Source organism: Marmota monax, unplaced genomic scaffold, assembly GCF_021218885.2.
Source record: "Marmota monax isolate L192 unplaced genomic scaffold, Marmota_monax_Labrador192_F-V1.1 WCK01_AAM20220418_F8-fsc00107, whole genome shotgun sequence".
Classification (NCBI taxonomy): domain Eukaryota; kingdom Metazoa; phylum Chordata; class Mammalia; order Rodentia; family Sciuridae; genus Marmota; species Marmota monax.
In genome coordinates this window covers 4,295,491-4,323,387 of record NW_026693761.1, presented here as the reverse complement: position 1 = coordinate 4,323,387, position 27,897 = coordinate 4,295,491, and the positions used below count along the sequence as shown (strand labels likewise).

The following is a 27,897-nucleotide window of genomic DNA, read 5'->3' as shown; positions in this document are numbered from 1 at the left end:
TCTGTGCAGACAAGGCTTCTGGAACAGAGAATCCATGCTGTGAAATAAATGCTGGAAGAATGCTTGATGCAGGCATGCAGGGCACACAGAAGGCATTTGAAACTGCTTAACTCAATAAAAAATACTCAAAGTGGAAGAAAGAGACACAAGCTGACAAAGGGCAGGCACGCTTTGGCCCCTGCCATGCTCCCTGCCCTGTATTCAATAGCCAAATCTCCCTCACTTTGAAGTACTTACCTTGGCCCATTGGGAGTTACTTGTGATTGTTGGGTCTCTGCCCTTGGAGGGAAATTCGTATCGCAGACTTCCTGTGACAGATACTTCTTTCATTCAAGTCTTCAATGAGTTGTCTTGACAAGGTACAGTGACCAGGCTGTCAAATAATTTTTTTTAATGTTTGTTTATTTTTCAAATAAACAAACATTAAAACAAGTAATAAGATCTTCATCTATCAAATCAGTGAATTAAACTATTGTGACAATCTTCAATGTTTGCAAAGATGAAATGGTACCACTTTGCTAGAAATCAATTTGGCAATGTGTGGAAAGTTCATTAATAGTAATTGTGCTCTTTGCTATAGGCATTCCCTCTTCCAGAAATTACAAAGAATAATACCAGCCATATATACAAAATGTGTACACTTCATGCAAGGAGATTTGCCCATAATAAGTTTAGTATATTATACTATATTCATATGTTCTAGTCTTTTATTAAAATGATACTTACCAAGTAGATTAAATAAAATAGAAAATTCCCATGAAAAACAAGGAAGATAACATTGTATACATTATGATCTCAACTATATAATCTGAATGTATGCATTTATTGAAAGTAACTGTACCACAAATTTAAGTATGGTTTCTTTGGTTGAATAATAAATGCTTTTTATTTCTTTATGTAGGCTTTTTTTCAATGTGTTCCACATTTCCTGCAATAACCAGAATACTATTTTCATAATATAATCATTAAAATATTTCTAAACTATTTGTTCTCTCAATATTTCTCTATTATACAAAATTGCCCTGTATCTCTCAATTGATTATAATAACTTTGATGACAAAAACAAAACAACAGTCCTAGATTCACTTGGCATAGACGCTTTAGCATGTAAATCTATATATAGTTTTTCTGAGCTCAGTTAAAAATGTGGTTTAATAACATCTCCATCTCAGGGTCATTTAGAAGATACATAAAAAGATACTATCTATGAAAGAACCATTGTAAACCTTTAAAGTCAGAGTTTCCCTTGTGTATCAAATGTTGAGAAGGCTTAGATGAGATGCCATCCTAAACATGCATTGTACTCTGTGAAATGTTTTTTTAAAATATTTATTTTTTAGTTGTAGATGGACACAATACCCCTATTTTATCCATGCATTTTTATGTGGTGCCGAGGATCGAACCCAGGGCCCCGCAGGTGCTAGGCAAGCACCACACGGCAGAGACACAGCCTCAGCCCAGGAGCCATTATTAAGACTTAGTCAAATGTGTTCTTTGAAACTTTGCACTTTGACATCTTCTAACTGCCCCACCATTCTGGAGAGCTCCTGCATACTGAAGCTAAGGGTTATGCAAGGAAAGGACCTGAGCTGTATGGGGTCAGTACCTTTCAGCCCCTCCATGCTCTCCCTCACTAGTTCTCTGAAGCAATAGGCCTTCTCTGAGGAGGAATCCAGGCTTTTCTGCATACACAGTGCACTATTACAGCTTTCAAGCATGACACAATTGCTCACTTTTCCAGATCTTACAAGGTCAGCTTTAGCGTTTGCTACTCCTTGAAAATGGTTATCTTGCTTTGCTGCCACCTCACCAGTACTTCCGTTAAGCTGCAGAGGAAGAAATGTGTCTTCCAAGTACAAAAATAAATTCAAGAACAACAACTCTCTACTTAATTAGGATGTAGACTGCTCTCAGCCAGCTTTGTCTCTAAGACATTTTTTAGGAGATGGTTTGAAAGAAATGCGGAGACTAAATTCAGGAGCTCAGCTCAATGACTAAATTAATTCTTTACCTGGATCCAACCATTTATCTTCATTATGCTTCAACATGAGCACTTAAAAATGATATCTTTAAATCTCTTCAGCTACTGTGATAGTTCAAAAGAGCTAACTTGTGCATCCAAAGCATCTTGGAGATCACTTATTAGCTTAGAGGTCATATACACTCCAATGTTCTCTTCAATTTGGGAAATTTCTTTAATGTCTAGAAACATTCAGGGCCAAAGTATTCACAGTATGTTTTGAGAGGCTACCTGTGGTCTTGTTAAACAAAAATAAGGCTGTAAAGGTTTGTATCACATCATATAGATATTTATTCCTGTATATCCAGCCCTACTATTGTTATAATCCTGTTTTTAGGAGCATTACAACGTGAATGTTGTTTCTTTACATCTAATATTTTGCTCATCAACTGAACACTCCAATCTTCTTTCTTTGCTCTCAGCCACTGTCTTCCTCTGGACCCTGATAACTTGTCTTATTCAAGCAAGTAACTAAGGTTTCCAGCATAGTTTATTACTATAGGCTTTGGCTCTGGAACCTGCTTTTATCATTTAATAGACGGATCATCTTGAGCAAGTTACTTAATATTTTCATAGTTAACATTTTCCTTATCTTTAAATTGAAGTAATTATAGGATTACCTATTTCATAGTTGTTGTACTATCTTATATACATATGGATAATCTATATGAAACAAAATAGAACTTTGCAAAGACATCACACTCAATGGATTTTTATGAGAGTGATAAAGATAATGTGATTTCTAGTGCTTCCATTATATAACCAGGCTATTTGGACACTTGAGTTTTCCAATGACCTTCATAAATTATAATGCCAAAACTAGAAACATAAAAATGTTATAATTAGGGGACTGGAGATATAGCTCAGTGGTGAAGCACTTGCCTAGCATGCACAATGCCCTGGGTTCCATCAACATCACACACATACACACACAAATGTGGTAATTAGAAAATCTCAGAATATAGTGGAATGTTTATCATTTGGGTATCAACTGGCTGAAATTGAGCAAGGTATTTGATCTCTCTATCTCATGCTTTCCTCATGTAAAGAACAGGGATGATGAGTATCTCCTCTGTAAGGTAGTAAGTATGTGAGACTCAAGGTACTAAGTACTAAATTTAAACATTATTTTAATTTTAAACACTAGATATTATTGTGAGACGTTCTGGAAGGTACAGAGTGCAGCTGGATGATGCCTGTCAGGTGATATTTTCCCCACAGGCACAGTGCCTGAGGTTGTGTTGCCTCTGAGAAATCTCACACGGGTCTGACCACAGCTCTGCCTGGCTCAACCACCAGACCCTTTAACAGGAAGGAGGTAGAAGGAAGCATAAGAAGGGAATAGGAGAGGGAGTGGAAGTGAAAGAGAAGTGGAGAACATACCCGGTGGGTGAATGGTTGCTCTCAGTTGGGCGCAGGTAGAGAGCCACCCCTACACAGAGGGGTATCTCTTACTTCCCTTCACATATGCCCTGCCTCTTTGCAAGGGTCTATGGTCTTTATATGAAAAGGAAAAAAAGAATCCACCAAATTCATGCTGTCAATTGCTTATAGAGACACAATGGTGTGGAGAACAAAGAACATGAACTTTGGTATAACCAGATATAAAATATAACATATTTTCCTATTTTCACAGTTAAATTTTCATGATGCCCAATATAAAACTTTTCCCTTTGGATAACAGAGTCAACTGAGACTCTGCCAAGTGTAGCCTTTAATTCTTTTGACTAGAATCTTCGCACAGATTCTTTTGCCATTGATCTGTGAACTTTAAATAAAGTTCACTGACATAAAACATAAAGGAGCTACAGGAGGTTAAAAAAAAAAAGATATTCCTACTTCTTCTTGGTACTTACAGAAATCTGGAAAACTGAACAACATTTTCTCCACTGAGAGTTTAACCTGAAGTCTTCTTGAATCTGGATAAATGCTTTTACAAACATTTCAATTTTCTGAGGTTACAATAGTCCCAAGTCCATAATGCTCTGAATGTTGGAATTTCACCCAACCCAAAGCAGGTGGTCCTCCATCTATAGAAAGATTTGCACCATTTCTCCCTTTCTATGCATCCCCTAGAATTCCTAGCCACAGGGTTTACTCTTGATGCTTCCAATAATAAAAGGTGACACATGACAATTTGAGGAGGAAAGTGAAGTGAAGTCATTATTTTTTCCTGTATCAATAGCATGAAGGCTCTGGGGTTTGGGAGAAAGGAGACCTGCAGTTCTGCTGGTGGGTTTCAGATCTCCTCCAAACCACCTAGTTGAAGCTAAGAAACTATAATCTTCAGTGGTGGTTTCCCAGATTCCTGTACTTCCAAACAAGAGGGATAGCTTTTCCTAATCTCCCCTCTCTTGACCCTCCCAATACTACTGCAGCCTATGAATCCCAATGTTAGAGTCCTTCCTGTGTGAAATACCTGGATTGAATTTTGTTTTCTCCCCAGCTGATACATTAATGCTGGTTGCACTGTAGAATTGCATGGGAAATTTTTTAATTCTTATATAGGGTTCTCACATCTGAGAGTGTGGCCTAACCATAGATAGCTTTTTTTTTTTTAGTCATACCTGGACACAATATCTTTATTTTGTTTATTTATTTTTATATGGTGCTAAGGATCGAACCCACTGCCTCATATGTACAAGACAAGTGCTCTGCCACTGAGCCACAACTCCAGCCAACCACCCATAGTTTTTATTTTTTTATGAGTTCACATTTTTCTTTTTCTTTTTTTATTAGTTGTTCAAAACATTACAAAGCTCTTGACATATCATATTTAATATATTTGATTTAAGTGGGTTATGAACTCCCATTTTTACCCCGTATACATATTGCAGAATCACATCAGTTACACATCCGCATTTTTACATACTGCCATACTAGTGTCTGTTGTATTCTGCTACCTTTCCTATCCTCTACTATCTTCCCTCCCCTCCACTCCCCTCCCATCTTCTCTCTCTACCCCATCTACTGTAATTCATTTCTCTCTCGTTTTTTTTTTATTTTCCCTTTCCCCTCACTTCCTCTTATATGTAATTTTGTATAACAATGAGTTTTTAAAAGCTCTCCAATTACTTTCCATGGACATTCATGTATGTAAACTATCTTCTCAATCTCAAATTCTAATTTTCAGTCCCAGACTTTGATCTATTTTCTGTAGAATCCTTATCTCATAAATCAGGTTTATGAAGTCAGAGAGTTCTCTTTATTTCTTTCCCTCAATATGTCTTCCTAACACATTAAGGAAAGGTCAGGAAAAACAATTTCTAATGTAAGAACCCTAGATTTAGGGATATACCTTCCTTAAGAAGACTAACACAAACCTGAATCCACTTGCTATATTATTCTTCCAAGAATTTCCTCTCTACTGAGGTCATATAAATAATATTATAAATGGATATAGTATATTTACTAGATGTATTTATGCTGCAATTTAATTTATCAATGATACAAGTTTGGTGATCATAACAACATGCAGAATATGGTCCTCCATTGTTACCCACAGAGAATTGGATCCAGGACCTCCTGGGGATATCAAAATCTATGACTATTGATCTCTTATATAAAATTCAACAGTATTTGCATATAACCTATGCATGTATTCCCATATACAATCATTTTTTTGATAACATGTAATACCTAAAACAATGTAAATGTTATGTAAATAGTTTTATATTATATTATAAAACAACGACAAGAAAAAGTCTATACCTGTTCAGTACAAAGTTTTTTCCCTTATAGTTTTCCCTGCAGTTTTCAACCTGCCTCCAATTTAATCAAAGGATGTAGAATCTGCAGGTTTGGATAACCAACTGTTCCCTTTTCTATGGAAAATATCCTTTGAAAGAGCAAACCACAAATTCAGACGAATTTGGAGGATTTATTCTGTCCCAAATTTGTGGGCTGTCTATCTTAAATCAATAAACATTCGTAAAGTTGTAGATTGAGATGTTCTGTTCAGAGCTTTGACAGAATGTCCCATTCCTCAATCTTTTAAAGTAGTATCTAAATAATACTAAAATTATGTTCAACTATACATATTCATTTATTTAGCAAATATCATCAAAGCAACTATTCCTACCAAGTATTGGGCTTGTCACCGAGAACAAAATAAAAATTCAGCTGTGGAATTTGTAGTGCAGGATAGTAAGAGTAGATCTTAGTTCACAGTAGAAAGTAACTTGAAGTGCCACATATCATTTTAAACTTTTGAGCTACTTGAGATTGAACCCAGGACCTTGAACATGCTAGGCCACTGAGCTATATTTCTAGTCTATAAAGAGCATTTTTTAAAATTTGATGGATGTGTTAAAAATAGGTCTTAAAAAGTCTTAATGAAGAAAAAATAATTTTATAAAGCATAAATCTAGAAGGGCAAGCTAGTAAGTGAAGACTGAAGGCAGTGATACTCTAATTACTCAGAGATCCTGAGAACCTTGAGCTCTCATGTTATTAGTCCAGTGTGTACACAGTACATAGCAAAGAGAGTCAGAGTTCCACACAAGGTGTATTTCAGATTGCACTCAACCACACAAACACATGACCTAAAGAAAGAAAAATTCTTGGAGAAAATCCCACCCCAGAGTAAGACAAAGTATACTTACTTCCTTGTTCCAACTTTAGGTTTGGGTGGAAGGGAAATGAATTCGACCCAAACAATACCAGCCAACACCATCATCATTTGGAGAGAGGAAACTACACAATGAGTGGGACCCCAAAATTTCATGTTGAAAATTCAGTTTGACATGGCTCAGGATTTCTGGGTATCTGGCAGAAGGTACCTGGTAGAAGCGTGTGTGCGTACACACACACACACACACATACACACACTTTCATTTAAAGTAAATTATTTTTAAGTGATCAGGCATTTAAAAAAAATAAAAAAAAATACTTTTGGAAATTTGTGCTTTCGAAAATGAAAAATATACAAATAGAACTAGAATTTCAAAGGACATACTAGACAAATAAAACAAAAATTAGTGAACTGTACAATAGAGTTATGTAATGTTATGTAAATAGTTCCTAACACATTAAGGAAAGGTCAGGACAAGCAATTTCCTGGAATTTCACCCATCCCAAAGCAGGTGGTCCTCCATCTATAGAAAGATTTGAACCATTTCTACCCTTCTATGCATCCCCTAGAATTCCTAGCCACAGGGTTTACTCTTGATGCCTCCAAAAATAAAAGGTGACACAATGACAATTTGAGGAGGAAAGTGAAGTGAAGTCATTATTTTTTTCCTGTATCAATAGCATGAAGGCTCTGGGGTTTTGGGAGAAAATCAGCAAAATGTACAACAGAGATGAAAAAAATTGCTCAGGACACAACACAGAAAAAAAGTAGGGGTAAGCACACCGTACCAGCTCCTTAGCACTTGACACATGCTACATTTTCTCTTGCAACCCTTACAATACTGCTGCAAAGTAGATGCTGTTCCGTCCCCATTTAGAAGGGAGGGGACCCTGAGGCCCAGGAAGGTTAAGTGACTTGCCCAAATTCATACACCTACTAAGAGATGAAGCTGTAATTTCAACCCAGAGAGTTGGCTCTCTCTAGTTTTGCCTTTTAACAAGTGTGCTATGTTCCTGTAGAGAAAATGGAAATCACAAAAGGGGAGTTGCATAGAGGTTAAATTTGTCCCCAAATAAATCTTAGAGCAAAATAAAGAAAAAAATATTTTTGAGAAATGATGGCTGAGAATTTTCCAGGATTGATGAAACGCATCAGTCATCAGATTCAGTAAGGTCAAAAATGCATAAGTGGAATGAATAAAAAGAAATCATACCCGGATTCAGCATAGCAAAGCTGTAGACTCCTAAAGAAGAAGAGATGCTAATAATAAAGGCTGCCCATTACAAAGACAGATCACTAAAAAGAAATCATTTGCAGAGAGATCATTTGCCTTCTTAAAAGCAGCATGCAGGCCAGGAGGCAGTGGAATGGTATCTTTAAAGCAAGGAAAATGGAAGGATAATAAAACCAGTCTGCCCTTATTAGAGGAAGATGTAGATGACATATGAAGAAAGAAGGGAAGTTATACACAAAGAAAAAAGATCTTTTGGCGGGGAGGGTACCAGGGATTGAACTCAGGGGCACTTGACCACTGAGCCACATCCCCAGCCCTATTTTGTATTTTATTGAGAGACAGGGTCTCACTGAGTTACTCAGTGACGCGCCTTTGCTGAGGCTGGCTTTGAACTCAAGGATCCTCTAGTCTCTCAGCCTTCTGAGTCGCTGGGCACAAAGGAAAATTTAAGTTATAAAGAAAATAAGTTAAAGAAACTACAAATATATGGATTAATCTAAATTTATTTTATTTAAAATTAACAATAATAACATCTTCCTCATAGGATTAAAATACAATACTAAAATATTGGGCCATAGTGTTATAGATTCTAAGTTCTGTATATTACTGGGAAAGAAACTAAGACATTGTTTAACTCCAGTTTCCTTTAAATAAATTTATATAAATTTCATATTTATTTGGTAGCACTAAAAGGATAAAAATAAAATATGTATCATATAAACATTAAAATACACAAATACAAAAGAAAATGAAAAAATTAGATTAATTCAAAAGCAAAGAAAATGAAGGATAGAAAGACGAAAGAAGGAAAGAGAGAGGAGGAAGGAAGGAAGGGAAAGAAAATGAAACCGACAAAAATGTATAAAATAGCCAAAAGTTAAAAGTTACAAATAAAAGCATATTTTATTAATACGTAATTTGTAGACAAACTTCTATAGTTTTTCTTAAAAAGATGATCAGACTTTTATGTCTAAATCTCAATTAGAAATCCATGCTTTAGAAGCATCTTAAATAAAAAGACTTAGAAAGCTTAATATATATGTATTATATATATATATATACACACACATATATATGTGTATATATATAAAACTATGCCTGGCAAGTACTAATGAAATAAATAAGTAAAGTAGCTGATGTGTCTACATTGTCATTATTATAGAATAGGCCTTAAACTACATGTGACAACCGCAGATATAGAAATAGGTATGGTCTGTTGTCAGGGAAACAGAAAACAGTTCTTCCTAAAAAGGTCAATAAGTGAAATAAATTGCAGGGGGAAAAATTTTTTGACCAATGTTTACTTAGCATCTGCCTATTCCTGGCCCTAATCTATGGGATTTATTTACATTCTCTCCTTTTAATACTCTGATGACACTAGGCTATGAATTACTACCTCCAGGCTGTGCGGTTGTCGAAAGCTTCCTATGTGCCCGAGCAGGAAATTGAGTGCAATTTTGTCAAGCCAGAAAATTTGCCACACAAAAACTCAGAGCCTTAAAGATCTCTGTATAGAATTCAGGATACTCCGTTTAAATTTAAAATATAGACAAGCAACAAATAATTATTATTCTGCAAGTATCCCATGCAATGTTTGAAACATACTCATTTTAAACATTATTTAACATTTATCTGAAGTTCAAATTTCACTGGAAGTCCTTTTGTCTTATTTTTAAATCTGGCACTGAGCAGGGGGTGAAATAGAGAGAGGACAGAGCTGAGCTGAGATATAATGATGCTTCTGAAAGATCTCCGCTTGGGTCAAGAAGCAAGTCCCTCCTCCACGCCTCTCTCAACAAAGCACTCAAGTAGAAATATATACACACATGTACATGTATATGCATTTATGTACAAAATTTATGTATACACAACCATTTTCCTATGATTGTTTATTTATATTTATTATTACTATTATTTAATATTACTAATATGTCATAAATTAAGGTTTTAGAGAAGGAAAGAGACATAGCAAAATATTCATACATTCCTTCTTCCATATTCCATTTGCAGCATTAGAAGACTTGTTTATCCTTTTTAAACTACAGTGAATAACAAGCTTTACTGCTCTTAAGTTTGCAAACGGGACTCCAGGAGTATATTCACTATAACATTGTCCCACCACAATGACAGTTCCATGTACCATCAGGTCTCTATTTGCTTTGCAGCATAAACCAAGGACACAAATTCTGTCTGGACTGGAAGTGTAAAGCAATCCAGGCTGAGGTTAATCAGAGATTTGCTGGAGCAAGTGAGGCTTAAACTAAGCTTAATGATAGGAGAAAAAGATGAGCTGGATTTCCTATAACAGAGTATTTTACCTTAATGTCAATATCAAAGATTTGAAGATCTAGCTTCAAATCCCATCTTAGGTAGATAATGTAAGATTGTTGGAGTAAGTTCTGCATTGAATTTGTTTAATTTGCATTTAATTTAATGTTTTTAATTTCTGCATCATTTTGTTTAATTTGCATGAAAAATATCATTAGGAAATATTCAACTCTAAATCCTAAAAATATACACCTGTACTGGTTCTCCACATCTGAAGAATGGGGAGATTCTAACTGAAAATTCCTTTTGACTAAGAGAAGTAGCAGAGCATGTGTCAGAGAGTTTGAGTGAACTTTTCCCAGGACATACATCACTTGAGGGCAGAAGGGGAGACAATCTGTCCTGGTGATGGCAGGTGCTCTTTGCATTCAGTTGGGACATTATGTTTTGCTTGGTGAAAGTGGTATCTGTAAAAAGGGAGTGGTCCTGCTGAGGCCCTGCAGACCATGAGCCTCAAGAGCTCCAGTATTGAATTTCAACCTCAACTATTACCCTCTTGTCCTAATTTTTCAAAAAGTTAAGATGTAACAAAATATACTCTGCACTAAATTTATTCTGAGCACGTAATCTCACTTTGATGGTTCAGAAGGCGATCCAAGGATCCCTTAGACCATCCACAGATTCTGTCATTTATTAAAATTGAGGTCTAGAGAGTAGTGGAAAGGATGTGGGGCTTAACTCACAATATCTGAAAAACTGAGAGCAAGTTGCTCAACCTCTTAGAGCCTCGGTTTCACTAACAAGATTTGTCCTTTAAGGAATAATGAAAAGAATCACTCCTGCAAGGTAGGCGGGCCTGCGACCCACCGGCAGAAGAGGAGCAGCGGCCTGCTGAGAGGCTGAGCCGCCCCCTCCCCCTGTGCCGGCAAAGTAGAGGGAACTGTGACCACGCACAGAGCAGGCCCAGCGGCCTGCTGAGGGGCAGAGCCGCCCCCCACCCCCCGCGCCTGCCAGGTAGGAAAACTGTGACCACCGACAGAAAAGGCCCAGTGGCCCGCGGCGGGACAGAGCTTCCAATCACTCCTGCAAGGTAGGCGGGCCTGCGACCCACTGGCAGAAGAGGAGCAGCGGCCTGCAGAGAGGCAGAGCCGCCCCCTCCCCCTGCACCGGCAAGGTAGAGGGAACTGTGACCACGCACAGAGCAGGCCCAGCGGCCTGCTGAGGGGCAGAGCCGCCCCCCACCCCCCGCGCCTGCCAGGTAGGTGGAACTGTGACCACCATCAGAACAGGCCAGACCTGCAACCGAGAGACAGAACAGGCCCAGTGGCCTGGGGAAGGGTAGAGCCGCCCCCCCCCCCCGCGCCTGCAAGGTAGGCGGACCTGCGACCCACTGGCAGTACAGCCCCAGAGGCCTGCAGAGGGGCAGTGCCGCTGCCTGCGCCTGCAAAGTAGACAGAACTGCGACCACCGACAGAACAAGCCTAGCGGCCCGCAGAGGGACAGAGCCGCCGCCCGCGCCTGCAAGGTCGGCGGACCTGCTACCGACCGGCAGAGCAGGCCCAGCGGCCTGCCGGCGTGGTAGGCACATTGCCCCAATTGGAGGAGGGGCAGAGCCGCCGCCCGCGCCTGTGAGGGAGACTTTGCAACTATACAAGACCAATATAAATATATAGGGGGAAAATTCAATAGCACAACAGTTTCACCAAGTAGAAAGGAACGCAAACAGTATGAAGAGACAAGGAAAGAAAGGACCACAAGCATTGCAGGTCAACACAACGTTAGAAGAGGTAATAGCTGCAGCAGATGGAATGTCAGATAAAGAATTCAGGATATACATGCTTCAGATGATCTGGAGTCTCAAGGAAGACATCAGACAGCAAAATCAGACAATGAAAGATCACTTCAACAATGAATTACATAAACAAATCCAAGAAGCAAAAGATCAACTATACAGGGAAATAGAGGTTATAAAAAACAAACAAACAGAAATCCTAGAAATGCAGGAAGCAATAAGCCAACTTAAAAACTCAATTGAGAATACTACCAGCAGAGTAGAACACTTAGAAGACAGAACATCAGACAAGGAAGATAAAGTATTTCAACTCGAAAAGAACATAGACAGCTCAGCAAGACTGTTAAGAAACCATGAGCAGAACATCCAAGAAATATGGGATAACATCAAGAGACCAAACTTAAGAGTCATTGGGATACAGGAAGGGACAGAGTTTCAAACCAAAGGAATGAGCAATCTATTCAATGAAATAATACGAGAAAACTTCCCAGACTTGAAGAATGAGACAGAACCCCAAATCCTAGAAGCCTACAGGACGCCGAATGTGCAAAATCATAAGAGACCCACACCTAGACACATTATAATGAAGATGCCCAACATACAGAATAAGGAGAGAATTTTAAAAGCTACAAGAGAAAGGAAGCAGATCACATTTAGGGGTAAGCCAATCAGGATAACAGCTGATCTTTCAACACAGACTCTGAAAGCTAGAAGATCCTGGAATAACATATTTCAAACACTGAAAGAAAATGGGTTCCAACCAAGAATTGTGTTTCCAGCGAAATTAAGCTTCAGGATGGAAGATGAAATTAAAACCTTCCACGATAAACAAAAGTTAAAAGAATTTGCAGCTAGAAAACCATCTCTTCAAAACATCCTTGGCAAAACATTACAGGAAGAGGAAATGGAAAATAACAATGAAAACCAACAGTGGGAGGTAGGACACTAAAGGGGGGAAAATAATCAAAGAGGAAAACAAACCATGTTTAGTAACATAAATAAACAAATATGGCTGGAAGAACAACCCATATCTCAATAATAACCCTAAATGATAATGGCTTAAACTCACCAATCAAGAGACACAGGCTAGTAGAATGGATCACAAAACAAGACCCAACAATATGCTGCCTACAGGAGACGCATTTGATAGGAAAAGACATACATAGGCTGAAGGTGAAAGGTTGGGAAAAATCATATCACTCATATGGACTTCGGAAACAAGCAGGAGTATCTATACTCATATCAAATAAAATAGATTTCAAGCCAAAGTTAATCAAAAGGGATAAAGAGGGACACTACATACTGCTCAAGGGAACCATACACCAACAAGACATAACAATCATAAATATATATGCCCCAAACAATGGTGCAGCTATGTTCATCAAACAAACTCTTCTCAAGTTCAAGAGTCTAATAGACCACCATACAATAATCATGGGAGACTTCAACACACCTCTATCATCACTGGACAGATCTTCCAAACAAAAGTTGAATAAGGAAACTATAGAACTCATTAACACAATTAATAACCTAGACTTAATTGACATATATAGAATATACCACACAACATCAAGCAGTTACACTTTTTTCTCAGCAGCACATGGATCCTTCTCAAAAATAGATCATATATTATGTCACAGGGAAACTCTTAGACAATATAAAGGAGTAGAGATAATGCCATGCATCCTATCTGATCATAATGGAATGGAACTGAAAATCAACGATAAAAGAAGGAAGGAAAAAGAATACATCACTTGGAGAATGAACAATAGGTTACTGAATGATCAATGGGTTATAGAAGACATCAAGGAGGAAATTAAAAAATTCTTAGAGATTAATGAAAACACAGACACAACATATCGGATTCTATGGGACACATTGAAAGCAGTTCTAAGAGGAAAATTCATTGCTTGGAGTTCATTCCTTAAAAAAAGAAAAAACCAACAAATAAATGATCTCATACTTCATCTCAAAATCCTAGAAAAAGAAGAGCAAAACAACAGCAAAAGAAGTAGAAGGCAAGAAATAATTAAAATCAGAGCTGAAATTAATGAAATCGAAACAAAAGAAACAATTGAAAAAATTGACAAAACTAAAAGTTGGTTCTTTGAAAAAATAAACAAAATCGACAGACCCTTAGCCATGCTAGCGAAGAGAAGAAGAGAGAGAACTCAAATTACTAACATACGGGATGAAAGAGGCAATATCACAACGGACACTTCAGAAATACAGAAGATAATCAAAAATTATTTTGAATCCTTATACTCCAATAAATTAGAAGATAGTGAAGGCATAGATAAATTTCTTAAGTCATATGATCTGCCCAGATTGAGTCAGGAGGATATAGACAACCTAAACAGACCAATATCAATTGAGGAAATAGAAGAAACCATCAAAAGACTATCAACTAAGAAAAGCCCAGGACCGGATGGGTATACAGCAGAGTTTTACAAAACCTTTAAAGAGGAACTAATACCAATACTTTTCAAGCTACTTCTGGAAACAGAAAAAGAGGGAGAACTTCCAAATTCATTCTACGAGGCCAACATCACCCTGATACCTAAACCAGACAAAGACACTTCAAAGAAAGAAAACTACAGACCAATATCTCTAATGAACCTAGATGCAAAAATCCTCAATAAAATTCTGGCCACTCGGATACAAAAACATATCAAAAAAATTGTGCACCATGATCAAGTAGGATTCATCCCTGGGATGCAAGGCTGGTTCAATATACGGAAATCAATAAATGTTATTCACCACATCAATAGACTTAAAAATAAGAACCATATGATCATCTCGATAGATGCGGAAAAAGCATTAGACAAAGTACAGCATCCCTTTATGTTCAAAACTCTAGAAAAACTAGGGATAACAGGAACATACCTCAATATTGTAAAAGCAATCTATGCTAAGCCTCAGGCTAGCATCATTCTGAATGGAGAAAAATTGAAGGCATTCCCTCTAAAATCTGGAACAAGACAGGGATGCCCTCTCTCACCACTTCTGTTCAACATAGTTCTCGAAACACTGGCCAGAGCAATTACACAGACGAAAGAAATTAAAGGCATCAAAATAGGAAAAGAAGAACTTAAATTATCACTATTTGCAGATGACATGATTCTATACCTAGCAGACCCAAAAGGGTCTACAAAGAAACTATTAGAGCTAATAAATGAATTCAGCAAAGTGGCAGGATATAAAATCAACACGCATAAATCAAAGGCATTCCTGTATATCAGGGACAAATCCTCTGAAATGGAAATGAGGACAACCACTCCATTCACAATATCTTCAAAAAAAATAAAATACTTGGGAATCAACCTAACAAAAGAGGTGAAAGACTTATACAATGAAAACTACAGAACCCTAAAGAGAGAAATAGAAGAAGATCTTAGAAGATGGAAAAATATACCCTGTTCATGGATAGGCAGAACTAACATCATCAAAATGGCGATATTACCAAAAGTTCTCTATAGGTTTAATGCAATGCCAATCAAAATCCCAACGGCATTTCTTGTAGAAATAGAGAAAGCAATCATGAAATTCATATGGAAAAATAAAAGACCCAGAATAGCAAAAACAATGCTAAGCAGGAAGTGTGAATCAGGCAGTATAGCGATACCAGACTTCAAACTATACTACAGAGCAATAGTAACAAAAACAGCATGGTACTGGTACCAAAACAGGCGGGTGGACAAATGGTACAGAATAGAGGACACAGAAACCAATCCACAAAACTACAACTACCTTATATTTGATAAAGGGGCTAAAAGCATGCAATGGAGGAAGGATAGCATCTTCAACAAATGGTGCTGGGAAAACTGGAAATCCATATGCAACAAAATGAAACTGAATCCCTTTCTCTCGCCATGCACAAAAGTGAATTCAAAATGGATCAACGAGCTTGATATCAAATCAGAGACGCGCCGTCTGATAGAAGAAAAAGTTGGCTACGATCTACATACTGTGGGGTCAGGCTCCAAATTCCTCAATAGGACACCCATAGCACAAAAGTTAATAACTAGAATCAACAAATGGGACTTACTCAAACTAAAAAGTTTTTTCTCAGCAAAAGATACAATAAGAGAGGTAAATAGAGAGCCTACATCCTGGGAACAAATCTTACTCCTCACACTTCAGATAGAGCCCTAATATCCAGAGTATACAAAGAACTCAAAAAATTAGACAATAAGAGAACAAACAACCCAATCAACAAATGGGCCAAGGACCTGAACAGACACTTCTCAGAGGAGGACATACAATCAATCAACAAGTACATGAAAAAATGCTCACCATCTCTAGCAGTCAGAGAAATGCAAATCAAAACCACCCTAAGATACCATCTCACTCCAGTTAGATTGGCAGCCATTATGAAGTCAAACAACAACAAGTGCTGGCGAGGATGTGGGGAAAAGGGTACACTTGTACATTGCTGGTGGGACTGCAAATTGGTGCAGCCAATTTGGAAAGCAGTATGGAGATTTCTTGGAAAGCTGGGAATGGAGCCACCATTTGACCCAGCTATTCCCCTTCTCGGTCTATTCCCTAAAGACCTAAAAAGAGCATGCTACAGGGACACTGCTACATCGATGTTCATAGCAGCACAATTCACAATAGCTAGACTGTGGAAGCAACCTAGATGCCCTTCAATGGATGAATGGATAAAAAAAATGTGGCATTTATACACAATGGAGTATTACTCTGCATTAAAAAATGACAAAATCATAGAATTTACAGGGAAATGGATGGCATTAGAGCAGATTATGCTAAGTGAAGCTAGCCAATCCCTAAAAAACAAATGCCAAATGTCTTCTTTGATATAAGGAGAGTAACTAAGAACAGAGTAGGGTCGAAGAGCATGAGAAGAAGATTAACATTAAACAGGGATGAGAGGTGGGAGGGAAAGGGAGAGAGAAGGGAAAATGCATGGAAATGGAAGGAGACCCTCAGAGTTATACAAAAGTACATACAAGAGGAAGTGAGGGGAAGGGGAAAAATAATATAAGGGGGACAAACGAATGTCAGTAGAGGGGGCAGAGAGAGAAGAGGGGAGGGGAGGGGAGGGGAGGGGAGGGGAGGGGAGGGGGGATAGTAGAGGATAGGAAAGGCAGCAGAATACACAGACACTAGTATGGCAATATGTAAATCAATGGATGTGTAACTGATGTGATTCTGCAATCTGTATATGGGGTAAAAATGGGAGCTCATAACCCACTTGAATCAAATTGTGAAATATGATATATCAAGAACTATGTAATGTTTTGAACAGCCAACAATAAAAAATTTAAAAAAAAAAAAGAAGTATAATATACTTCCAAGAATTAGATATTGTGTAAAACCATACCTTATATTACAAGTTGAAAGTAATTCTTCCAATGAAGACAACTTTTTAAAATCCTAAAAAAAAAAAAAGGAATAATGAAAAGAAGGGGCACAGAAACACAGAATAACCATCAGATAGGCATTTTAGCTCCCCTGGCCACTCTTCAGAGCCTGAGAAGCAAATGGCATGAGGCACCATCCTGATTTTCTGCCATGTTTAGAAACAAGCCATTTATCTAAAATAAATAAATTGAGGCTTGAATAAATAAAAGCCTGTAAGATTTATATTTACTCACATTTATTATTCATATTCATAATTTACACATATTTAATTATTCAAAGCATCTTTTAAATATGTAAAATAGCTTTCTAAAAACATCCCTCTTGATTTGGAATTTCTGGTTACTTAAAATCTAGATCAAGAGTTTGCAAACTGCAACCCAAGACCACATCACATCTGCCACCTGATTTTGTAAATAAGGTTTTGTTGGAACACAACCACACCCTTTCATTTATATATGATCTATGGCTGCTTTCTTGCAACTTGGGCAGTTGAGTAGTTGTGACTCTTCGCAGAAAACAATCCTCAGTCCTTGGCTCTAGATCTAATTATTTTTTCTGGTTGTTAAGTAAAGTCAAAGGCAAGCCATTGCTAGTGAGAGCACATGGAATTCATCCATGTGCTCAAATGGTGTTAAAAGTACAGCTCCACAGGGCATCGGCTAGAAGATTTTGTTGCTAAAGTCAACTAGATCTGGCTTCAAATCCCACCTTATGTAGATTATATACTTGTGAGACCATTGGGAGGATCAAAGCTTAGCTTGATCGATGCAGTAACAGCTCAATAAATGTTTAATCTCTCCACTTTTCTCTACCTCTAAAATTTTAGGTAAATAGCTGCTTTTTCCCTACACTCTGGTCTAGTCCAGCTGTATGGAAAGTTCAGGTAAGGTCAGTCTGAGCCCATGATAAAATGAGCTCAAACAAGGCCATAGCATACTTTTATCTTAAGCATAGACAAAAAAAAATGACATTACTGGACATCCATAAAAGACCAAATATCTCCTTTCTTGGTCAAAAGCAGTGATTGCCATTTCTTTACCCAGTCATAAAAACGTCTCTGCTTTCTGACATCATCCAATACAGAGTGAATGCTTACTTTTCTAACTCACCCAGCTGAAAACACAATTCTGTAGTAGATTGTTTCTATCCTGCCAACCCCCCTGCCCCATGGCTTCCCATAGTGTGTGTTCTCCCTTCTTGCAATGAAGAATAAACCCTTACCTGTTCAGTTACTGGTGTCCCTGTGGTCTTTAACTGAAAATTGTTGATGGACAGAAAAGTGAGATAGGATATTTCAGTTTGATTACATTTGCAGGTGTCAAAACATCTAACTGTACACTGGTGGTAGGAAAGAAGGGAAATAATGATTAATAATTCCATATTCTAGGCATGTTTCACACATTTTTCCTTTTGGTCATCACAATTGTCACAAGTTGGATATCACTGTGTCCACAGGAAGCAGAGGTTTGATGAAATTGGCCAAGCCACATTATCTGGGACATGACAGATATTTTTGTTTCTTTGAAGTTTACAAGAGCAGAGAGAATCACTACTGGTTCTTGTTGTTTTGTTTTAAGAAAGAAAGGACAGGCAGCACAGAGTACAGGGACTGGCCTTGTCTCCTGTGACTCTTGTGTCTTCTGGTATACTGCACACTGTTGGGCACTAGGACCAGAACATGAAGATTGTCTCTCTGAACATCTTAGAAACTTGTCTAGTCCTCCTTATCTTAAACATAAAACCTCAGAACAGCTATTAATTATATCTTTGGTAATAGCACTTATTACAAAGGGTTTAAAAAATGGGATGAGAGAGAACCATCCACCTAACGACCAGCTTTGGTAACCCCTGAGGAAACAGTCAAGCCACTGATGCCCAGAGGCTCATTTCATACCACTTTGTGGTAATCCATGGAAAGACTCTGAAATGGGTGTTGATAACAAGTAGCTCAGGTGATTTTGATACAAATGTATGTTAAGAATGCTACCATGACACATCTGACTGTCTGATTCCTTGTTGTTTACTCAGAGTTCATTCATAATTCCAGACACAGAGTCATTATCTCCAGCTACTCTGTTTGCTGACCTCCCACCTCACTGAACTATGACAGCACTCAGGGGCTGCATTGGGCAACTCATGCCTGTGTATGGGGCTGCTAGGGAAAACTCTAGACTTGGAGTCACAATTCACTTTCCTGATCTGCAAGACCAGCCAGGTGACCATCAGCCTTGATCTCATTTGTAATGTAAAGGGAAAAGGGTCTCAAAGCTGGTCTGGGTCAGAGCTGTACAGTGTAATTCAACTCAGCAACACTTTCTTATGGAAGCAATTTACATTCTTGATAAAAGGCTTTACATTTCTTCCCCATAAACTTTTATGGTATTAAGAACTATTCTAGAAAACTAGCTACAAACAAGCTACACACTCATTCCTTTGGCTAATGGTATTTATTCTATATTCTTCATATTTTTGCTAACCAAGTTTATGCTAACAAATGTCAATCTGACAAAGATAATCTAACCACTTTGCTTTTCTATAAATGTCTTTGCCAAGGGCAAAGATTTGAATTGGCCAGTTTCAGATCTTTTTCAGCAAAGAAAATTGAACACTAAACTTGAATGTTCTCTAATTTTGGGGGGGAACAAAGGTAAACAAGAATTACTACACCCACCTGCTCTTTATAAACCATAAAGCACTTGACAATGTATGATTTTCATGATGACACATGATCTATACATCTGTTTTACAGGCATAAATCATGTCCCTCCAATAAGATTACAGTCTCCTGAGACACATAGATTATGAATCTTTGAATCTCTCCCTTCCCACCCTGTATGTGTGTATGTGTGTGTGTGTATGCGTGTGTGTGTATTCACCTTAAAGAATAAAACTGATATAATAATAATCCTATTTTACTATTAAAATAAGTAATTTTTTCCTGACAACTCAATTAAAAGAAACTAAATATGTATTTGTTCACTTTGCTTCTTGGGAAGAGATCTGAAATGATCAATTCAACAATTTCTCTTGGTAGAGATGTTTATATGATAGATTATACATACATGGAACACAGATATGGGGAGGAGAGAGACAGAATGCCAGGAGAGTGAATTCAATGTGACCATTGTTTTTTCTACTTTGCATCTCACATCCAAATGTCTTCATGAAGTCACTGAATAGGACAAAGGCTCTACTCTTGAAGATACCAGCTCTCCTCTGCAAGGAGATTACAACAAGATGATAAGACCTGCACTAGAGTTATCTTTTGTGCAAGGCAGCATAGATGCAACATGTGAGTGTCATTGTACTGAATGACACAGAGAGATGTCAGCAACTCCATCTGCTCATATCAGTGGTTTTTGTGCTGGGCAGATGACTATGAGCTCCACAGAAGAAAAAGAGGTAGCTGCATTGTAGGCACTGATCATGACATTCTAAAGGACAGAATGTGCAATGTGTTTTCAGGGGCAACAGGTTGGAGAACAGTAATAGATGATGCATGAAAAGTACATGGAGGAGCATTCTCACACTAGTTTCCAATTCTTCCAAACCAGAGGTGGCTGGAAGCCAGAATATATGAGTAATTTATTTTTCCATGTGACTTCAAGAATAGAAGCAAGAAATTTGTCTTTACACAAATCAGCAATTTATTCCAAGAACTCATTTATACAAACGACCTAACATAGTCAAATTCATAGAAACTGAAAGTCAAAAAGAGATTACCAGGAGCTTGGGGAAGGAGAGCAGTGGCTCAATACATACTTTCATTTGGGGATGCTAAAAAGTTCTGAAAATGGATGATGGTTGGAATTGCACAACAAAGTGAATGTCCTCAAGTCCCTGAACTGTATCCAAGATGTTTAAAATGGTAAACTTTGTGCACTTTCACACAGCAATAATAAAAATTTACAGACAAAGAGCTTCCTTCATGGCAGATCCTCTCTAGGAAAGAAAGGTTGATTCGGGTGAGGCTTTTAATAGGGCAAATGGAAAATAAGTGCCACTTTAATATAATGGAGCTACTTCAGACCCAGAGAAGCCACATTTCTGTTTAATGGGCCTTTTTGTCAGAGATGATTTTAATATGAGCTTGATTTTTTGTTGTTTTTGTATAGTTTCTTTTTATCTTGGCACCCTCCAGCTGGGGCATCACAGGTCTGGGTGTGGACACAAAGGCCAAAAGGAGAGAGAATTTCTTACCAGGAATTGTGAGTAAGTCCCAGCAGCATGGGTCCAGGCCAGAGCTAAAGTAAGAGGTGAGGAGACTCCAGGAAAATGAAGTGCTTATATCTGTAGAAGGCATTCTCTAACTTTATGTGTTTAACTTCCTTCTACTATGCTGTAAATCTTAACAGCTGTCTTCAATCTTCAGTACAATTCAGAGGCCTGAAAACTGCAGCCCAGAGGGGCCCTTGTTTTTTTAAATAAAGTTTTTATCTGATCATAGCTATTCCTATTAATTTATGTACTTATTGTTGGTTGTTTTCGATTTTTGCACTATGATTGTGGAGCTGACTGGTTGCAACAGAGATTGTGTGGTTTGTGAAACCTAAAATATACACTCTATGTTCCTCCAAGAAGCGTTTGAAAAATAGTTTGTCACAGATTTAATTAGTTGTGTTTGTGAGGAAACACAAGGGCTTTGTCCACCATTTAGAGGAAAGACGTGGGAGAGGTATACAGGTCATCAGGCAGGAGATAGAGATTGGGGAAGCAGCCAGCAATGGACACTTGCTACCCATTTGGGACCTGAAGAACCCACAAACCCTGCCCAGGGAGTTTCTGAAATCCTTGTTTAATGTACTAGGCTTCCTGTCATCACTTAAGTGAGACCTTGGACCATGAGACACATTTGTGTTATTTATCTGTGATCTCATCAATGAAGATTTTGGATTTTTGACCATATCTTGGAAGACCTCAGTCCTTAAGAAGGCCTATGAATATGTCCTCAGTACAATTGCTAAACAGGTGAGCAAAGGGTGTTATTGATTATACTGATTCCACACAGCCTCACCAGAAAATTCCATCCCATAGTAAGCAGTACATTGCTATTTTCCCACAGCTTCTGAAGGGAATGGGGGAGGGGATAAGGACTCTTTTATGCAAAGAGGTGACAGGCATAACACAAGATATATACAAAGCTGTGCAGACTTTTCATAAACATTTCCTAAAGATTTTAAATCAGAACATTTAAATCTCTCCTGAGAAGTGAAAGAACCATAAACTAGCTAGTATAGATTAAGTTCCTTTTTATTTTTTTTAATGGGATTATTCTGGCATAAGAAGGGACACACATCACAGATTCTTCCCCTGCCCCACAAAGCTGAGGGAATCCCTGACCAATAGCACTCTGACTTTGGCATTGTCGATGGAGGAGACCACAGAGCTCAGTCTGAGCTTCTGTATCAGGGACTGCAGTGGTGCCCTCCATTCTATTTGGTCTGACTTTTAGATTGTCGATAATAATAATAATTATAATTATAATAATCCTTCAGCCAGCAATCCTTTCTACCAGAGCTCAGGGCAGGAAGTGCTCAGATGTTAAGGTGCTGAAAGCAAATAAGAAAACTTGAGTCTCTGGCCAGTTCATCCCAGAAAGTGGGTTACCTGAAACTTTGTAGGAAAGATTTCTTTTACTCATGAGTTAAATTCAACAGATGTCACTTCTTAAAGAAAAGTGACTTAATCCCCAGGAACTTCAATCTTTAGTTAACCAAGTATTTTGAAATGATGGTTACATTCAACTTTAAAAAGAGAAGCAATCTTTGGGCTTAGCAACTACTATTTTTAAAGTATTTGGGGTTCCAGACCTTCAGCAAGTGTAGCACACAATCTCCACGATGGTGTTCTTATCTTTTCATTCATTTGTACAAATACCTATTTCAAGGATGTTTGGTACTTACTGTCCACAAAACACTACTCTAGAATACAAAGGTAGGAATGGTATGGCTCCTGCCCTTAAGCAAATCATATTTTTATGAAGAAGGTTCTGTTTGTATTAAATTTGATTATGATCCTCACAAATCATCACTAACATACAAAATAAGATGGGGAGATAAGAAAACGTGGCAAGGAATTTGGTCTACCTAATGAACTAGCCTTGAAGAAAATTTGCAAAACAATATTTCAGAAATATTTGCCTAATGATGGAATTTTCTCAAGGTTATTTGAAGGATATCACCTATTTGCACATATTCTAATCTTTTAAAAAATATTTCTGACACATTAGTCATAACATGCTACATTTCTTACAATACTAGCACAATAGTTTATACATAGTAGATACCAATGAACACTTCATAAGTAAGTTGAGTTTTAGATTTGAAAAATTGTTTTTGAAATCAGCTAGTCCTGTGGCCCTTTACCTAAATTAGATTTTGCACCATATTAAAAAAATATGATGTAATCTGTAATTTTTCCCCATTAAAACAAACCCCACTATTTACATATGCTCACACTTTTGTGTACAGTGTGAGGGGACTGGTGAATCTCCTTAAAGACATCCATGAACTGCCTTGGCATCTCATGAACTCAAGCTGATCATATCAGATCTAGTCTGTCTTTCTTTTTATAATTATTGAAAATCATTTCCAAAAACATGAGTTGGAAAATAATGGCCCATATGTCAAACCTGGCTCACTTCACCTTTTCTGTACAGTCAGTGAACTAAGAATGGTTTTCATGTTTTTAAATTGCTATGCAATACTTATATATCATCCTTGATTTTATCTCTTGGCCTGTAAAGCCTGAAGTACTATCTAGACTTTTATTGAAAAAATTTGCCAAACTTCTGACCCAGAATAGTTCGGTTTTTCTCAAATTATTCAGCCAATTACTAGAAAACAGTACTAGAATTCATACTGCCTGATTCCTCCTTCAATGGTCTCATTACTTCTACTAGTTAACTAAAATATTGATAGTTAATGGATTGATTGATTTAAACCCAATGAAAAAGAAAATAAGGAGTTGTAAAACTAGAGTGCTTAATAGCCGGACATGATGGTGCTCAGGAGGCTGAGACAGGGATCATGGGTTCAAAGCCAGCCTCAGCCAAGAGCTAGATGCTAAGCAATTCTGTGAGACCCTGTCTCTAAATAAAATACAAAATAGGGTTGGGAATGTAGCTCAGTGGTTGAATGTCCCTGAGTTCCATCCCCAGTACCCCCAACCCACCAAAAAAAAAAGAAAAGAAAAGAAAAAAGAAAAGAGAAGAAAAGAAAGAAAGAAAGGAAAAGAAAAGAAAACTGGAGTGCTTAATAAGTAATTTCTCAGATAAACAAGTATGCTTATGCGGGTGTGTAGGAAGCTGAAGTCCAGTGAATTTAGTGACTCATCAAAAATCACACTACAAAGAAGCAAAACTAAACTCTTAATTTCAGGTTGCGTGTTGTTGATTTCATTTTTAAAACTTTATATTTCATTCCACATATTTGAAACACATTACTTTCTATAAATAGTAAACAATGGCATAAAGCCGTTTTATGTAAAGTAAAATTATTTGAAAGAATATTGTTCTTAATTTTTATTTAAGTGATTTTTAAAGTTATTTTCAGATCCTTTATGTCATGTAGTAACAAGAATCAAATGAGAAGAATTACAATAACTATCCACAAGCTATTTTAGAAACAGTTCTTTAGAATTTCCTAACTACCAGGATTACTATTATTTCTTTCTATTGATTCGGGTTATCAGAATGATTTCAGACTACATGCAACAATATTGCCAGTTATAGAGTTAAAATATTTTGATAATGAAAACAAAATTAACGTATCACTTAAAAGTTAAGCATCTGAATAGTTGTATGAATACCAGGTTATCTATGATGTTTTTAGGCAAAAAAAATTTTTTGACAGTTTCTGAAACCACTTTTGTCCAACTTTAAACTAGATTGGAAGTACAGAAAATTCTTTCTTTAATGAAAGGAGTCATGGTCACAGTAAATAACCTCCTTTTTACAGCAAGTGCTTCTGAAGATTCTGAATTACACCAGACCCACAGCTCAGCATGCCTTCTTGAGACATCACTGTCATTCACATGTCCCTATCCCAAGTCTCCTGCACTTACCTGGAAGAGCAGTTTTCTCAGGGTGCAGTGCAGAGATGGGCTACTTGTCTGACTTCCAAATAGTATTCTTTGCTAACAGCAGGGCCACTGCAGCCCTCCCATGCTCTGCTGCATTCACAAAGGCCCTGGACAGCTCACCCAACAAAAGGAAGCTGAAGTGTTCCAAGTTCCTCAGGGTGTCAACAGACTGCAAAACCTCAAAACCATTTCAAGCACACTAGCATTGAAAAACCAAGCTCTTAAAGATGAACAGTCCAAGTTGCAAAATGACAGGAAGGCTGACTGTCCTGAAATATTTATTAAGGGTGGGGTGTTCCTTATTATTTGTCAGATGTTGTTTATTTTATTTGAGCTAAGCTTTGTAGAGAATGAAGGTGGAAAAAAGATAATAATTAGCAATAATTTAGCAAGTTAGTAATATTAGCAAACACAAAAGTAGGAGATAAACTGTGTATTGTGTTTAGGGTAAAAGAATATATATACATATATATACATATGCATATATGTACATTTACATATTTAAAATATGTATACACATATACTATATATATTTGTGGGTATCTATCTATCTATAGATCATTATATATAGATAGCTGGATATACACACAGAAATATATATGCAATATATATCCATATCTATGTATATGAAATTTACAGAATCATTTTGTATCCCTGTGGCTTCTCCTCATAATTTTGGTGGTTATATTCTGTATTGATTTTATTAACAATAGCCTTAAGATATGATACTATAATCATCTCATTTAATTATAATTAAGAGCAGGGACATTTAAAACCAGAGTATATTAGAGTGTCAGGAGAGGGGAGTGCATTTGTCCACAGCCTCACTTTTAACATTTAACATAATCTCCAAAAAAAAAAATAAAACCAAAAACCACACACACAGTCATAAAGATACACTGAAAGTATTGAAAGAAAAGTATGTCTGTCAAATAGCTCTAATTTGCCTTCCAATCTATGTCAATGACATAAATTAATACTTTATAAATATTATAATGATTTTGTTGAACATCTCTGCATTTTTAAAAAGAAAATGGAGGCAAAAAATTGGCACTGGCCTTAGGTTCTGTCTATTTAAGGGCTCCATTTAGAATTATAATTTTGGTAATTTCTGATTATTTCTGAACTTCTTTACAGTGCTGGGACATAATATTTTTGGCCAACATTGTGCAATTCATTTTTGGTCAACGTTCATATTTTTCATTCAGCAGATATGCACTCTTACTATTATGTGAGTGAAAGTCTTATATGATTCAAAAATAAGTCATGCTTGAGGGATTTCAAATTTCAGTATTTGTAGAAAAGATTCTTGCGGATAAATCCTCCTACCGAGAACAGCTAAAAGAAATTGAGTGAAATAAAAAATCTATTGGTTTGAAGGCTTTAGAAAGCTCCCCAGGCAGTTAGACCTTGAAGAAATAAAATCCTCAGGAGAAAGGAAGTTCATATAGGTGAATCTGGTTGTCAACTCTTCTTTTTTACCAAAGTCCAGCTAATTTGCAACTGGATATCTCGAAATGGAGCAGAAAGGGATGGCCGAGATGCTCAGAAGCGAAGAATATCTAGTTAAGGGGAAAATGAGAGAAAACGAAGGAAATGGTGCTCTTATAATTATCTCAGTTTTTTATTTGGAATTATGAAAGGTCTTGGAACTAAAAAGATTTCACCATAAAATGGAAGCCCAATTTCTATTGAATTAAATAAGGTAAGTAAGTGATCCCTGCATAGATCAAAGAAATTTCACCATCATAACAGCCTCACCAGCCCATTTGGAGCATGATACCAACACCTAGATCAGCCAACTGGCTCTCAAACTCTTTATGCACAATGTTCAAATTTCAGCTGCTATTAGCAGGCATGCCAGAAGATAAGACCAAATAACCAAAACCTTGAAAATAAACAGAAAATAGAAACAAATGCACAAGGAGGTATAGAATTCTTAGACTTTAAAATAACTGTAATTAATAGTTTAAAGAAAGTAGATGAAAACAGATAATTTTATACTAGAATCTATTTTAAAAAATCAAATAGAAATTATGAAACTGAAAAATAAAATAAATAACTAATAGGAACTAATAGGAGATTAGATATAGAATGTGATTAGATACAGAATATGGTTATCTCCTATATTGATTTTATTAATATATAGTCCTAATATATGATACTATAACCATCTCATTATAATTAAGAGAAGGGACATTTAAAACCAGAGTGTATTAGAGTGTCAGGGGAGAGGAGTGCATTTGTCCACAGCCTCACTTTTTACTTTCAGCATAATCTCCAAAAGCAAACCAACCAACAAAGAAAAATAAGTCAATAGAAAAGTGTAGATTGAAGATCACAGATGAAATAAAAAGGAAAAAATTATATAAAATCATATGAAGGACATAAAAGACACAGAAAAAGCCTAGCATGCTTATAATTGCTTCCCTAGAAGAAGAGAAGAAAAAGAAATTGGAAGAAGCAGTAAAGAGGAAATAAATGAAAAAGTTCCATCACTAAAAAGTGTTATGACCCAAGAAACACTAAGAATCTCAAAC

At 37.0% G+C, this 27,897-nt stretch overlaps 1 protein-coding gene across 7 annotated transcripts in view; it reads right to left on the bottom strand.

Annotated features, from left to right (window-relative positions):
• Positions 1-25,615, bottom strand: part of Gpr141 (G protein-coupled receptor 141) — a 59,354-nt gene extending 33,739 nt beyond the window's left edge. The window contains exons 1-4 of one of the 7 annotated variants that reach the window (XM_046460623.2): positions 25,340-25,615; positions 18,497-18,613; positions 17,235-17,287; positions 238-373 (exon numbers count right to left, since the gene is read on the bottom strand). The gene's annotated coding sequence lies outside the window, so the exon portion shown is untranslated. Of the gene's footprint in view, positions 1-237; positions 374-17,234; positions 17,288-18,496; positions 20,936-25,339 lie in introns of those variants that run through there. The other 6 variants (XM_046460624.2, XM_046460622.2, XM_046460621.2 and 3 more) reach the window with 6 other exon arrangements.
• Positions 25,616-27,897: the final 2,282 nt, after the last annotated feature.